The following is a 13,908-nucleotide window of genomic DNA, read 5'->3' as shown; positions in this document are numbered from 1 at the left end:
CAAGTGTTGTTTTGTGATTTTTGGTGACTTTGTATGATTATTTAAAGCGTGGTTGATCTTAGGATAATGTTATGAATATGTTAGAAGTAAGATTTGAGTTTTTTTGGAATTCTTGGATATGTTTTTATTAAGGTCAAAACTTGTGATTTAAGGGTTTACTTTTGTTAAAAAGTTTGGGTCTTTTTACAAAAAGTTTGGTGTTGATGATTAGATTTTTCTTAATGGATTTTTTAAGTGTGTTTTAAAACTTAGGATAGAAAGATCTTTGTTACAAAATTTTGGTTTAATCATGAGTTTTGAATTTTTAAAAGAATTGAACCATTTCAAGAGAAATGCCTATGTAGGTTTCGGTCATAGTGAGTTTTCCATAGTTGTGAATGGTTTTAAATTTTTTTAAGTTGATATTTGAGTTTAGGAAAAATTTTACATGAGGAATGTAAATTTTAGTAATTTTTGAAATTAGGATGTGAAATCCTTAAGTTAGGAATAAAATAATCATTTTTCCACATGAAGAGGGTAAAATGGTAATTTTACTCTAAGTTGCATCTTTTCACATTTCTAATTGTTAGTAATTAATTTCTAACTTTTAGAATACCCTCTTACAGTTCCTCGTGTTTCGTGCTTATTTTCGTAGAACGCAACTATCGAGGTAATTTAGCTCTTAACTTACTATCAGGTTACTATGTATGTGTGATGGGTAAGGGAACTACAGTTTATGTTCGTATGTTTTTTTATATGTCATGCCATGCTATGTCATCTCATGTTTATCTTTTACACGAATTATTCTATCACGAAATATTTATCTGTTACATAATATATTCTGTCTCATGTTACTATCTGTTATAAGTATGTCACATTATGTATGCCATCTGTTACATGTATGTCATATCACGTAATATTGAATGTCACATGTTATGTCATGTTATGAAATATTGTCTGTTACATGCATGTCATGTTATGAAATGTTGTCTGTTTTATTTATGTCTCGACGTATGTCATGTTTGTCGTCTTACATTTATGCCACGTTACGCTACGTCAAGACTTCTATCTTTTCGTATTCATGTTATCCCGTCTCGAATACAATTTGTGTACCTCGAGAACAGTCTTGTTAAGTTATTCATGTCAATCACGACCCTAAGCGCTAGGATAAGGTAATATCGTAGTGGAACTCTTTTGTTCACGCTGGAGTGTCTAAATAGGTGTGAAATTCTCTCGGTTGACGAAGTATAGTCAATAGGTTGCGAATGGGGCCTAACTAGCTGATCACCGGAGTGCGCCAGGCACTAACGCCGATGGAGCCACTTTAATTTTACGTGTGTCTACAGCAAGTGTGGCACAAACAAATCATGGGGCCACAACAACTATAGAGCATACACTACGTGAGACACAGCAATTGTGACAGGTAGAATACGTGGGGCCACAACAATTGTGGAGTACGTATTAATGCACTCACAGTTCTTATAGACACCTATGTTGTGATGCGGTAATCGGCAGGGACACACGACTCAAGGGAATCCGTGTAGCACCCGTATGGTCACTTTTTAATCAAGTCTACTAAGAAAGATTCCAAGTTCATGAATTTCACGTGCAAGTCATGTTTTACATTTTGTTATGTTCAAGTTTACTTTCATGTCAAGTTTCAAGTTTATGTCACGTCAAGCTAAGTTTCAGTTTTAGTTGAAGTTATGTTAGCTCATGCCATGTTATGTCAAGTCACGTTATGCTTATTATTTCATGCCATGTTATGTAAAGTCATGTTATGCTTATTATTTCATGCCATGTTATGTCAGGTTATGTTATGTTTACTATTGACTTTGATTGTGCATTCATGCATTTATTGTCATGCATGTATCATTAACCTATGTGAAGGTTTTTTGTTAACTTGCTGAGATTTGTAATCAAATCTCACTGTGGTAGTCCCAACTATCATTCCCTCCGAATGGTAGATCTTGTTACAGGATTTGAAGGAGAACTGGGAAACGACCAACTGGAAACAGTCGATCAAGCGACGATGCGACTTAGATGTAGTTGCCTTAGGTTACTACTTGTATTTTGTGGAGTCCAATCTCCAGCACTCTTTTGTTCACAGCTATTTTGGACTAGTGTTGTGATCTCAGTTGTTTAGTATGTCTTTATATACGAAGTATGTTGTAGGTATTTGGGATATCTTAAGTTTGGTGTATAGTATCGCTTAAAAACAAAAATTATCCGCTGCAAATATTACATAATGCTACATGCATGTTAGAAACATTACATCTTATATATCATGAATGGGGGCAGGTAACCTTGTGTTGCATGTCCCAACGCTTCAGATGTCCTTCCAATCCCAAGCGGAATCTATGGGCGTCATATACGTGGAGAAACCCGTGCGTGTAGAGGGGTTGTGTGCGTGGGGCTAAGGAGGAGCTAAGGGTGGTGGGTTCCATAGAAGTAGTCCACTGCGTGAGGAGAACTCAGTGGTGGTGCTTGGTGGAGTTGGGGTTGAGCCGTTGTGGTGCAAGGGTGGAGAATCCATGCATTGAGACCCATTTTGGGTTACTCACGTGCGGCTAAGGGAGGAGCTGCCAAGGGGCTTCGACAGTGGGGTTTGGTCGCCTGCATGAGGGGAAGCCGATGAGGTAGTCGGTGATGCCACAATTGCTTGAGGGAGGAGATTGGGTGAGAGAGAGGGAAGACGTGGTAGCTCAAGGGGAAGGAGAGAGAGGGAGAAAGGGAAAGTGGGCAAAAGACTAGGTTTTGGGGATTTAAATCCCAACCCTTCATCTTAAGTCTCCATATTTGATCCAACAATGGAGGTTTAAATACTAATTTAAACTAACTTAAAATAGATAATTAAAATATAAATACCATATCATACATAAATTATCAAATTTAATTTATAAAATACTAATATTTCTTCATTAAAGAAATGATGAAGTTTTGCTAAATATTTTTAAGAAAGTAAAACCATATAAATAATTAGAGTTTTTAACATAATTTAAATCTCATAATATTCTTAATTAATTAAAATCATTTAGATAAAATATTTTCTACAATTATAATATTTTTGGGGCTTCTAAAATATAAGAGGCTTACATTAATGATGAAAGAATGTGAGATCAGGAATATGGAGGATGGGTTTGCTTCATACGAGCTCACTACATCTTCTGCATAGTTGGAGGTAACATGACATGCATGCATTAATCTCTACAGCCAAATATAGTTAATTTGTAGAGTTGAAACCTCCATGCAGAGCTTTAACATATGATCGTGATTGATCTTTCACATACAGATGATCAACCCAAGGGAAATGTTAGGAGATACTGCGATTGGAGCAAACTTTTCTTATTAAAGTAGAGAAAGATGAAAATTCATAGATGCTTGCTTATATTAGGTTTTATGCTCCTATGCATTAGACTATGTACAAATGAATCTTATGTACTCTTTCAATCTTGATAATTGTGAACTAACAACTAATTCAATTATTCAAGATTTTGTGTTGTATGTAAGGAGTCACATTTTATTTGTTGTTTGTAAACATTATTTTCAACATTTTTTTTTTTTTTTTTTTTTTTTCATTTAGACAATTGGGACAAATGTGCTTTACACATTAAACCACTGCTAAAATTTATTAGATAATTTATTAATAATTTTTCTTTTGTAAAAGATCATATAATTTTTGTAAAAAACCTAAACTAGGCAAACGTCACTTGGACGTTGCTCTATTACTAGTGTGTATATATCATAAGTTAGTTGGTTAGGTGTGTATCGAAATACTACCCCAAAGCTTTTGATTCATCAATAAGTATTTCAAATTTTCTTCCACATTATTACTATTGGCTTGGATATCCCATCCCTAATGTCCGTATATGACATGTTACTAATAAATAATCTTAGATGATTTTGAAACTTGTAAAGGCGAAAAAAATGACCACCTTTATAATATTTGGACTTAATAGACACAAACTTTTGCCACATTTTGTTTGTTACCATTTAAATTAGGCAAATGTGTTATTTTAATTTATTTGAACTTTTGTAGTTTTGCAACTAAATAGCATAAAATAATGATACAAAGCTAAGCATATTTTGCTATCTATTTGTTTCCAGCTTTTTAAAATTTTTGTATATTTTAAATAATAAAATATAAAATAATTTTCTCCAAAAAACCAATTTCATACTCTTAATTAAGGGTGTACAAAATTCAGTCTGGATTGGAAAAATCGACTAGACCTAAAATTTCGGACCTAACCAAATCCTCCCTAGTTAGTCTCGATCCCATATATTATGGATCGAATAAATTCGGTCCAATCTGGGTTCTATAAATTTTGGACTGGATCAGATTAGACCGAACCGAACTATATATATTTTATAAAAATATTTTTAATAATTTAATATATTATTTTTATGTAGTAATTATATAATTTAATATAATTTTCATCTAATTTATTATCATTGATCATATAAAATATTAAATAATATATGTTGTTAATTAATAATATATCATACATAATGTGATAAAGTTTAATGACAAATTGAAAATTATTTAATAATAATATACAAAATGTAAAAATTTTAATATTGCCCACTATGCATTAACGATCATAATACATTTACATATTATAAGTTAGTAACAAATTAACAATTAGCATCATAAATATAATTAATTATTTTTTAATGAATGAAATAGTTAATTACATAATCCACAATAAATAGTTTACTTCATTTTAATTTTACTAATTTAAGAGCAATGCTACGTATAGTCCCCATTTGAGGATTGCAATGCAAGCCTATGTAATTTTATCTTTAAATTTTTTAAAATTATAAAAATATCCCTCCTAAAATGATGTTTTTTCTTATTTAATAAATGACCTGCACATACAGTTAACAAGTGGGGACTATAAATAGAATTTCTCTTAATTTAAATAGTTTTTTATTAATTTTTGTGCAAAATAAAAAAAAATAAACAGACCAGACCTGATCAATAGGGACCAGTCCGGTCTGATTCCTTTAGGGGTTTGGTCCAATCCAGGGTGAAAAAACCCTGAACTGAAGAGATTTGGTCCGATCCAAAAAACACCATTTGGACCGATCGGACCAGACCAAATTAACCCCTACTCTTAACTTATCGAAAAAGAATGAAAACATTTTTGAAATAAAAGAATATTAGATGTGAATTTCTTAATCCCAAATATATTTTATTCTCCATATATATCATATACATATTTATTGAGAATCATGAATATGATAATTGATGACATTTATATTGAAGGAAATGCAGTCCCAAATAGACGACTGCACGCGCACGCCCTATGTGGCATAAACGAATCGTTTTACTAAGGGAAATTTGTACGACGTCGTCTCACTGAGGGACTGCACTCACGAGCCCCTCCTTCTCCTTCCCTTCGATTTCCCCTTTGCCCCTTCCTCCCTCCATTCTTCCCGAGTCCCTTATCCCCTACCCCTTCCTCCTGAACTCGATTTTTCTCCCTCCCTTCCTTCTGATCTTCAGACGGTCCTGCTGAGCCCTAAGTCCATACCCTTCATGCGATAGTCCCCTTCCTCCCCTTCCGTCTAAGCCCTAAATGAAGGGTTTGTGCTCTTGCTTAGATAATGCCATGACTGAAATTTGAGGTAATTTTTTTTAAAGCCTTGATGTTGGAGATGTTCAGGAACCATTTTTGTAGATCAATACATTAGAAATCATGCTTTTTTTATAATTAACCTGGTGAAGATGTATTATTATTCTCTGCTTTGGGCTTCTGAGTATGGGGGGTTGGGGTTTAGTGAAATGCTTTTGAATGTACTTCTGGTGCACCACTAACGTCTATATTTTTGGTAAAACATCTAAGCCCCATTACCAAGTGATCCTAGTACTAGTATTCACACTAATTTGGGTTTGATTATGTGCGAGAGGTTTTCAGGTCGGGTAACTGAACTGGATTCCTTAAAAGCTATTTTTGGCTTTCTTGCCCCTTTCACCACATTCATGTTGATGTTGGATTTGGTTCCAAAATTCATCTCTAATTACCCTTGGTGCATTATTTCCAAACTTTTGAGCTGTTCTTCGATTATGGAAAATGATATTTTTAAAGTGTTTTTAAGTTTAAGGTTGATAGTAATTTGAGTCATATTGCATAGACAAACAAATACAATATGTATGTGTGCGTGTGTGTACTCATAGAAGTAAAGCATCACTTTGCATTTGACCGTATGCTTGACCTGCATTATTTAAAAGATGGATTATCATCACCAGTCTGATGCTTGACCTGCATTTATGATAGTTACAAAAAGTATGATCATAGCTTTTGGCCAAACTTAGTTGCAGTGTTGACCTTATTTTGATAACCCAATAAAAAATGTTTCTTCTATTGAGTTATGTGTGTGAGTTGGTTCTACGACCAGATGTAAGAAAAAAATTCTAAAAAAATTATTTTCTAAAACTTTATCTTAAATTCTTTTAGTTTCCAATAACTAGATACAACTCTATAAGTCCATACTGGAATGAAACCATTACTTGACCCCCCATGGCTTCTTTGGTATCAAAGATTATATCCAATTCCCAAAATACCGCTTTATCAATGGAAGACAAAGTCTTGACTCGGTTGTTATTGCCAATTTGTGTCTTGCCAATGCATTTCTACCATTCATTTTTCAGTATTTGTAAACAGTACCCCCATGGGCATTTTTAGTAGCACTTGAGGTCTACTATGCTACACAGGGGTCTCCTCTCGGGCTTTATTGTGGGAACTAGGAATGGGTCTTCTTACAGTTCAAAGTTTTGTTCTGACTTACAAGTCATATGCTCCCTATGTGGTACAGAACAAGAACCCTCTCAGGCTTTAGTTGTTTGGCTACATATTGGTTTGCTTTGCCCTGCAGATGATTACAAAAATAATTTATACTGATATTTTGCTGCTTTAAGGATATATCTTTTGGTTCAGTTATTTTAAAACAGTTTTTATTTTGAGCGTATACTGATCTTTTACTATTACTTGTTTCAAGTGTGTTTGTTGAACTCCAAAGGAGAGAGAAAGAACTCTAGCATGCAAGGGAAGAGATCCATAAAAGAGAGGGGGACATCCAAAAGAGAGTTTTGTTTGCTACGATCAAGATCAATGGAAGATTAAGTTTGTGTTAGGAACTTTTTGTATGTTGTTAAGTTTGTTAGTGTTTCAGTGTAGCCAGACTGGTGACTTGTAAACATTCTGCATTAATATGCAGTCTTGTCGAAGTTGTAATATGCAATTTATGCTTCCAACTGTACCAGACTTATGATCCCTTCAATATAATGTATTTTCCAACAGATTTTCTGTTGTATTAGTAAGTTGGAATATATGGCAACTTATCTTCTTTACATACCATTACATTAATAAAGTGTAAAACTTAATATATATCCAACACTTCTAGCGACCTAATAACCAAACTAACTCTCAAAATGCAATAGGCAAGCCCGGGTTGTTTTTTTTTTTTTTTAAAAAAATTGCATTCTTCATTATAAAGCACAAAACAAGTATATTGCTTGTATAGTCATACAATTGATCCATTTGTCTGAAAATAAATCGAGTGCCAAATATAAACGACCACAAATAGTGACCACAAAAATGCCAGATATAAACAACAGTCACAAATAGCGACCACAAACAGCTAGACTCCACTGAACAAAGGCCATGAGCAACCAGCTTCAATAATGCCAACGACCACAAACAACTAGGCTCCAAAGCTAAGCATGACCATACTGCCAACTTCCAATACATCAAATGAAACTAAATCATCAATTGTCAAGAGAGGTATAATGTTGAGATCCACCTGTAATCGGGTAAAAAACAAAAATAGACTTAGAAAAGACAAATAAAAATTGTCATACTTAATTAAACAAAGTCATATATACGAACTATTGCATACCTGTGTAAGGACACTTGATTGTGAGCCAGGAAGTAAGACCTCATAGTCTAATCATATGATTGGGTTTCATATAACACATCTTTTTATTTTTGGTGAATAATTTCCTTTGCATTCTTTCTGCAAGAAAACTTTAAGGGCTAGACAATATTCATGGGGGTTTTAAATGTTCCACATTCCTGGTACACTAACATCAAGAAACTCAATTAACTAATGTTCCTTCAGGGGGAGTTCAACAACTTATTGGCAGCCTTTCTAGTGTGTGTTTTGCATCAAAGAATCTTCTACTTGTGTTGTCAATATTAAGTCATTTGATGTTGGAATAGAAATGGAAGTTCTCATACGTATGTATATGTCAAGTTAGCGGTACCCACCCCTCATTTTTAATGAAATTTGGCATTTTAAAACTTTTGATTCTATTCTTTTTTTTTTGGTTTATTCCTCCATCGTTTCCTTCATTTACAATTCATATCAAACTCAAGAAATAAAAGTACTATTTTTCTTGGTTAACATTTAAATCTAAGCATATTTTTCTTGGTCTGTCTGGATCTTTAAAACAAGGAAAAGAGAGTGAGAGCAGAGCAACTACCTGGTTCGTGGCGGCGTCGTGGTGGCAGAGATGATGCTGAGTGGTAGGCAGAGGTCTCTTATTGGGGGGTGGCAGGCAGGTAGAGGTCTCGATTTTCCTTGTTTGGTTTAAGCATGACGCCAGAACTTGAATTTGACAGAAAAATCTGGGTCGCACGGGGCTGGGTAGCGGCAAAATAATTTCTCTTTTGAAGTCCAAATTCTGTTCATAGAAAGTTGCAATTAATTTTGGTCATATTGGAAGGAGGTTATTTTGGGTATTCGACCTAGCTGATATGGACAAACGACAAACAATAGCGTACGCGGAGACTGGCTTCACGGACTGCACCTAGCAGTTCTTATTGAAAGAATATTGACATCAATTTGTGTATTAAAGATTTTTATTTTTTATTCTACCTTCAAATGTAAAAATTTATAACTTACTGTAAAAACTCCGCTCATTGAAAAATCCAGGCCCAAGGATATTTTAACCCAAGCCCAAGTTTGAGCCCCAAAGCCGAGCCCACATACTCCTAACCCAAAAAACATTTCCTTTTCTCTCTCTCTATAGACAAACCGCTGCTCCACATCTACAGCTTGCCTTGTCACCGCCTGCCACGCCAGCGCCGGTGGCGGTAACGACTTCTTTTCCTTCATCTCTCCCTCTGTTTCTCTTTCAATCTCTCTCTCTCTCTCTCTAGCTCCTTTCCCATTTTCCCTCGGTTCGGGCTCTGCCGTTGCAGTCCACTGACTCGATCTAAAATGTGCTTCCAAGTGTAGAAGTGACAAGTTGTATCAAGGATAAGTCCAGGAGCGTATTCCACAGGGACAAAGGACTATAAAAACATTTGTGAAATTTAATTGGAAAGTATGATGATGTATGAGAAGTGTGAAAAAGTAAAATGAAATATAAAATTCTTTTTTTTTTTTTTTGTACTTTTCTTTATGTATGTATAAACATTGAGCAAAATGGAAATTAATATATTCTCAAAGAAAAATTTAATGAAAATGGAATATATGGTTGTGCTTTGAGAATCTCAGTTTTGTAAATTTTAGAAAGATGGATTAAACCATGCAAGAAATAATTGCTGAAAATTTTGGTATTCTAAATGATGAAAACGGTAATTCTAATTCCTACAAGAAACAAACATAAATTTTAATTTAAAGCTGAAAATAACAATTCCAAATAAATGATTTAACAAACACTTGGAATATATTTTCTCGATTAACAATCCAGTCAAGACATTGATAAAAGGAAGATAAAAAGTTATGCTTAAGTTTTACAATATTTCCTTAAGGGATTCACAATTTTACTAATCAAGCACACTTTAACAATCAATTGAGAGGAGCCTTGATAATTTTCAAGCATTTGTTGTGCCTTACGTAAACAACAAATGAAGAGCAAGAGCCACACTCTATTTTCAATTCAAATCTGAGTAGCAACAAGTGAAATCAATATTCATCAACAAAATATTGCATTAAACTAGAACCCAAAACAAGTCAAGTCTCATTCCACAACCCAAGCTTCAGAAATTAGCTACACGTTGTATTTCTAGCAGCAAAAATTAATCTAAGCAAAACCATATTAAAATCCGTGAGAAGAAAAAAAAATCCTAAATGAGATAAACCCTCAAGTGCAAAACAAATGGTCTCTGAAAATACCTAGCAGTTCAAACGATGCCAATCCCAAAAATAATAAACCTCCAACCAGGCATAGAAGCAAGAGAAATAAAATCAAAGGAAATCCACTAAAAGGAAATAAAAATACACTATTCCGAAAGTTGGAAAAATAAAAACCAAAGAGAAAATAACCCCGCTGAAACTGCAGCTCCAGGAACAAGTAAAACCAAAAAAATAATGAGGAGAGCCCTTTCACGATTTCTCCTTTCCCTTTTATATCTCTCTCTCCGAAAAATTCCTCCAGTCCGTTCCAGCCTATTGCACGTCCAGCCAATAGCTCCTTCCAGTCCATCGGCGTGTTTTCTACTTTGTCCGTAACTTGCATTTCGTGCCAGCAGCCCAGCAACTCAAATGTTCATGCCGTAGCCTTCTAGCCTATCCCTTTTTCAGCATGCAATAGTTGGTCCCCCCATAGGTTTGAAATCAGTGAATACTTTCCAAGAATGCCCGTGTGTTGCAATGTCTCTCTATGCTCAAAAAAGGATGTCAGCAGCTATGTATTTCTTTCTAAAAACATAAATGCTCTGCAACATATAGGCATGATACGAGAGGAGTAAAGTTGGGGTATTTATTCTGATGTGGAGCAATTGCAATATAAATTTTTTTAAGTGCAAAAATATCAGAATTTATCAATTGACTCAAGTATTATAATCTATTACATAATTAAGTGCTTAAATCATTTTTGGTTAAACAATTTATTCACCTAAGCAACTTAATGATGCAGTTTTAACACTTCATCACACCCCCCAACTAGCTTTTTGCTAGACTCTAGCAAATAAAGTGAATGAAATCATACAAAAGGGAAGTTGCCAAGCACAGTTCCAATAGATATGAAAATCACATGCCATGAAATAAACTTGTTGAGTTTAAGAACACTGAGAATAGATTAGTATGAACTTTAGTATGAACTGTGAGATTTATACACCATTTAGTTAATCAACCAAGGGAATTAAATGTAACAAAGTTTGCTTTCCTTCAAGTGCATGGAAATAAGGTTAGAATTCCAAAATCGACTACCAAGAGGCATTATCAGTTTCAATCACAGCAGCTAATCTGAGATAACCACATGGTCTTACTCTAATTCAAAACTATTGTAGTGGTGGCTTTCACGCTATTATACTTTAAAAGACATCTACTCTTTTATTTAGTAAGGACCCCGGTAATAGGCAGTCTTTTCCAATACACAAATGTAAACCATGTATGACCTTCTTCTTTCACTTTTTTTATTATTATTTTTTTTGTTTTTTGTTTTATTTTTTTTTTTCATTTGATCCCTGGTTTGTCCATTTTCTCATTTAATACACTTCAAACTTCTTCCTAAGCCATTAGGATGTAATTCATTACAGTCCCAAATAACCGAAGTGAAAATCAACAAATAATGACCCAATATAGTCTTTCTAAGCATTTTGGGCATGTATTGTGTGTGTTTTAGCAAAACTTTTAACATCTTTCCCTTAGTTTAAAAACTAAATAAAATGGATAAGTCCCTCTTTTGACCCATGCTCAGATTTGCACTACATTCCATATGTTCCATGACATCAACAAATCATTTTTCAGTTCACTTTTCAGCATGTAAAATTTAAAAGTAGGAATTTTAATCTGCTTTGAACTCATTACTAGCACTCCTCCAATGTAGACCAACATAAGTCTAAGGCATACAAACAGAAAAATAAATTCTCTTCCACACCCCCAACTAGATTGTAGCAATGTTCTCAATAATGCAAGAGAAATGAAAGAATTTACACAAAGAGAGCAGTTAAGGAAAAGGAAATACCTGAGCAGCTTTGAAAGGAGAGCAACAAAAAAATAAAATAAAAATAAAGATTGAACAGAAGAAAATAGTGAAAAGAAATGGACAAATCAAGACCTTAGCTTACCAGGGAACAAGTGTAACCAGGAATTGTACAATAACACTTGTTGATCAGGCTCAAAAGTCTTACGTTGGATGTGTTTGTCATGGAAGTTCTTCATTATTTCTTTGGACAACTTAGAGTTGTTGTAGGCATCCATCCTCAACTCATCCAACTCAGACAACTGTAATTTCCTCACACAACCAGCTTCTTCAATGTTAATATTACATTGCTTAATAGCCCAATACACTCTATGTTCCAGCTCTACAGGCAAATGACAAGCCTTACCATACACTAGTCTATATGGAGACATGCCCAAAATGATTTTAAAGGCTATTCTATAAGCCCACAAGGTATCAGACAATCTCAAAGACCAATCCTCCTGTTTGGGCTAACTGTTTTTTTAAGGATGTTTTTAATTTTCCTATTTGCTAGTTCAGCTTGTCCATTGGTTTGAGGATGATAGGGAGTAGAGATTCTGTGATGGATACCATACTTCTTCATTAAGGCAGAAAAGTGCTTGTTACAAAAATGGGTGCCATTATCATTGATTATGGCTTTAGGCATGCCAAACCTTGCAAAAATGTTTTCTTTCAAAAATTTTAAAACCACTTGATGATCATTAGATTTGCAAGGGGCTACCTCAACCCACAGTAAGCAAAATGTATAAATAGCCATAAGAAGAAGGAAATAGTCCCATAAAATCTATTCCTCAACAATAAAAAATTTCAATCACTATTATGGGTTACATAGACATCATATTTCTCCTAGTGAATCCTGCTAATTTTTTACAAGGTTCGTAAACTTTACAAAAACTAAAGGCATCATTGAGCATAGTGGGCCAATAAAATCCACTTTGAAGAACTTTAGCTATTGTTTTGTGGGCAGAAAAATGCCCACCACAAACTTTTGTATGGCAAAATGTTAAGACACCTGAAATTCCATTATTAGGCACACACTTCCTAATGATTTGATCTAAACAATACTTAAAGAGGTATGGATCATCATAAAAAAAATATCTAGGTTCAGATTTCAGCCTCTTAATGTCTTGAGCAGTCCACCAAGGATGAGTTTTTCCTGTGACTAGAAAATTTACAAGGTCAACATACCATGGTAAACTCTCAACTGAAAATAATTGTTCATCAGGAAAATAATCAGAAATTAAAGGAAATTGCTCAGAAACTTCAGGTGTAAGGCGAGAAAGATGATCTGCCACCATATTTTTTACTCTTTTTTTTTTCTTTTATTGTGAGATCAAATTCTTGCAATAGGAGTATCCATCTTACCAGCCTCGGCTTGGTGTCTTTCTTTGACAATAAAAATTTTAAAGCTGCATGATCAGTGAATATTATGACAGGTGAACCAAGAAGATATGATCTAAACTTATCCAATGCAAAGACTATAGCTAGTAATTCTTTTTCCATGATGGAATAATTCTTTTGGGCAGCATTCAAAGTCTTACTAGCATAGTATATGACATATGACAACTTATCTTTTTGCATTCCAAGTGCAGCCCCCACAGCAAAGTCACTTGCATCACACATTAATTCAAAAGGAAGTGACCAATTTGGGGGTTGAATGATAGGTGCGGTGGTGAGAAATGTTTTCAGCTGATCAAAGCAATTTTGACACTCATTGGTCCATTCAAACTTGACATTATGTATTAAAAGTTGACAAAGAGGCTTAGAGATAAAGCTAAAATTCCTTATGAACCTTCTATAAAAACCGGCATGCCCTAAAAAAGATCTAACTCCTTTAACATTTTTAGGTGTAGACAAATTTGAAATTAAATCTATTTTAGCTTTATTTACCTCTATGCCCTGAGGAGATACAATATATCCCAAAACTATCTCTTGTCTTACCATGAAATGACATTTTTCCCAATTTAATATCAATTGTTTTTTTTTCACACCTTTTCAAAATAGTTTGTAAA

At 34.1% G+C, this 13,908-nt stretch overlaps 1 long non-coding RNA gene across 1 annotated transcript; it reads left to right on the top strand.

Moving 5' to 3' along the window:
• The first annotated feature begins 5,341 nt into the window (after positions 1-5,341).
• LOC109020681 lies at positions 5,342-7,303 on the top strand. The gene is made up of 2 exons (XR_002000967.2): positions 5,342-5,610; positions 6,982-7,303. It is a non-coding gene; the product is annotated as an uncharacterized LOC109020681 (long non-coding RNA).
• Positions 7,304-13,908: the final 6,605 nt, after the last annotated feature.

Source organism: Juglans regia, chromosome 13, assembly GCF_001411555.2.
Source record: "Juglans regia cultivar Chandler chromosome 13, Walnut 2.0, whole genome shotgun sequence".
Classification (NCBI taxonomy): Eukaryota; Viridiplantae; Streptophyta; class Magnoliopsida; order Fagales; family Juglandaceae; genus Juglans; species Juglans regia.
Note: the sequence above shows the minus strand (reverse complement) of the source record. Positions and strands in the feature narration are given on the sequence as shown.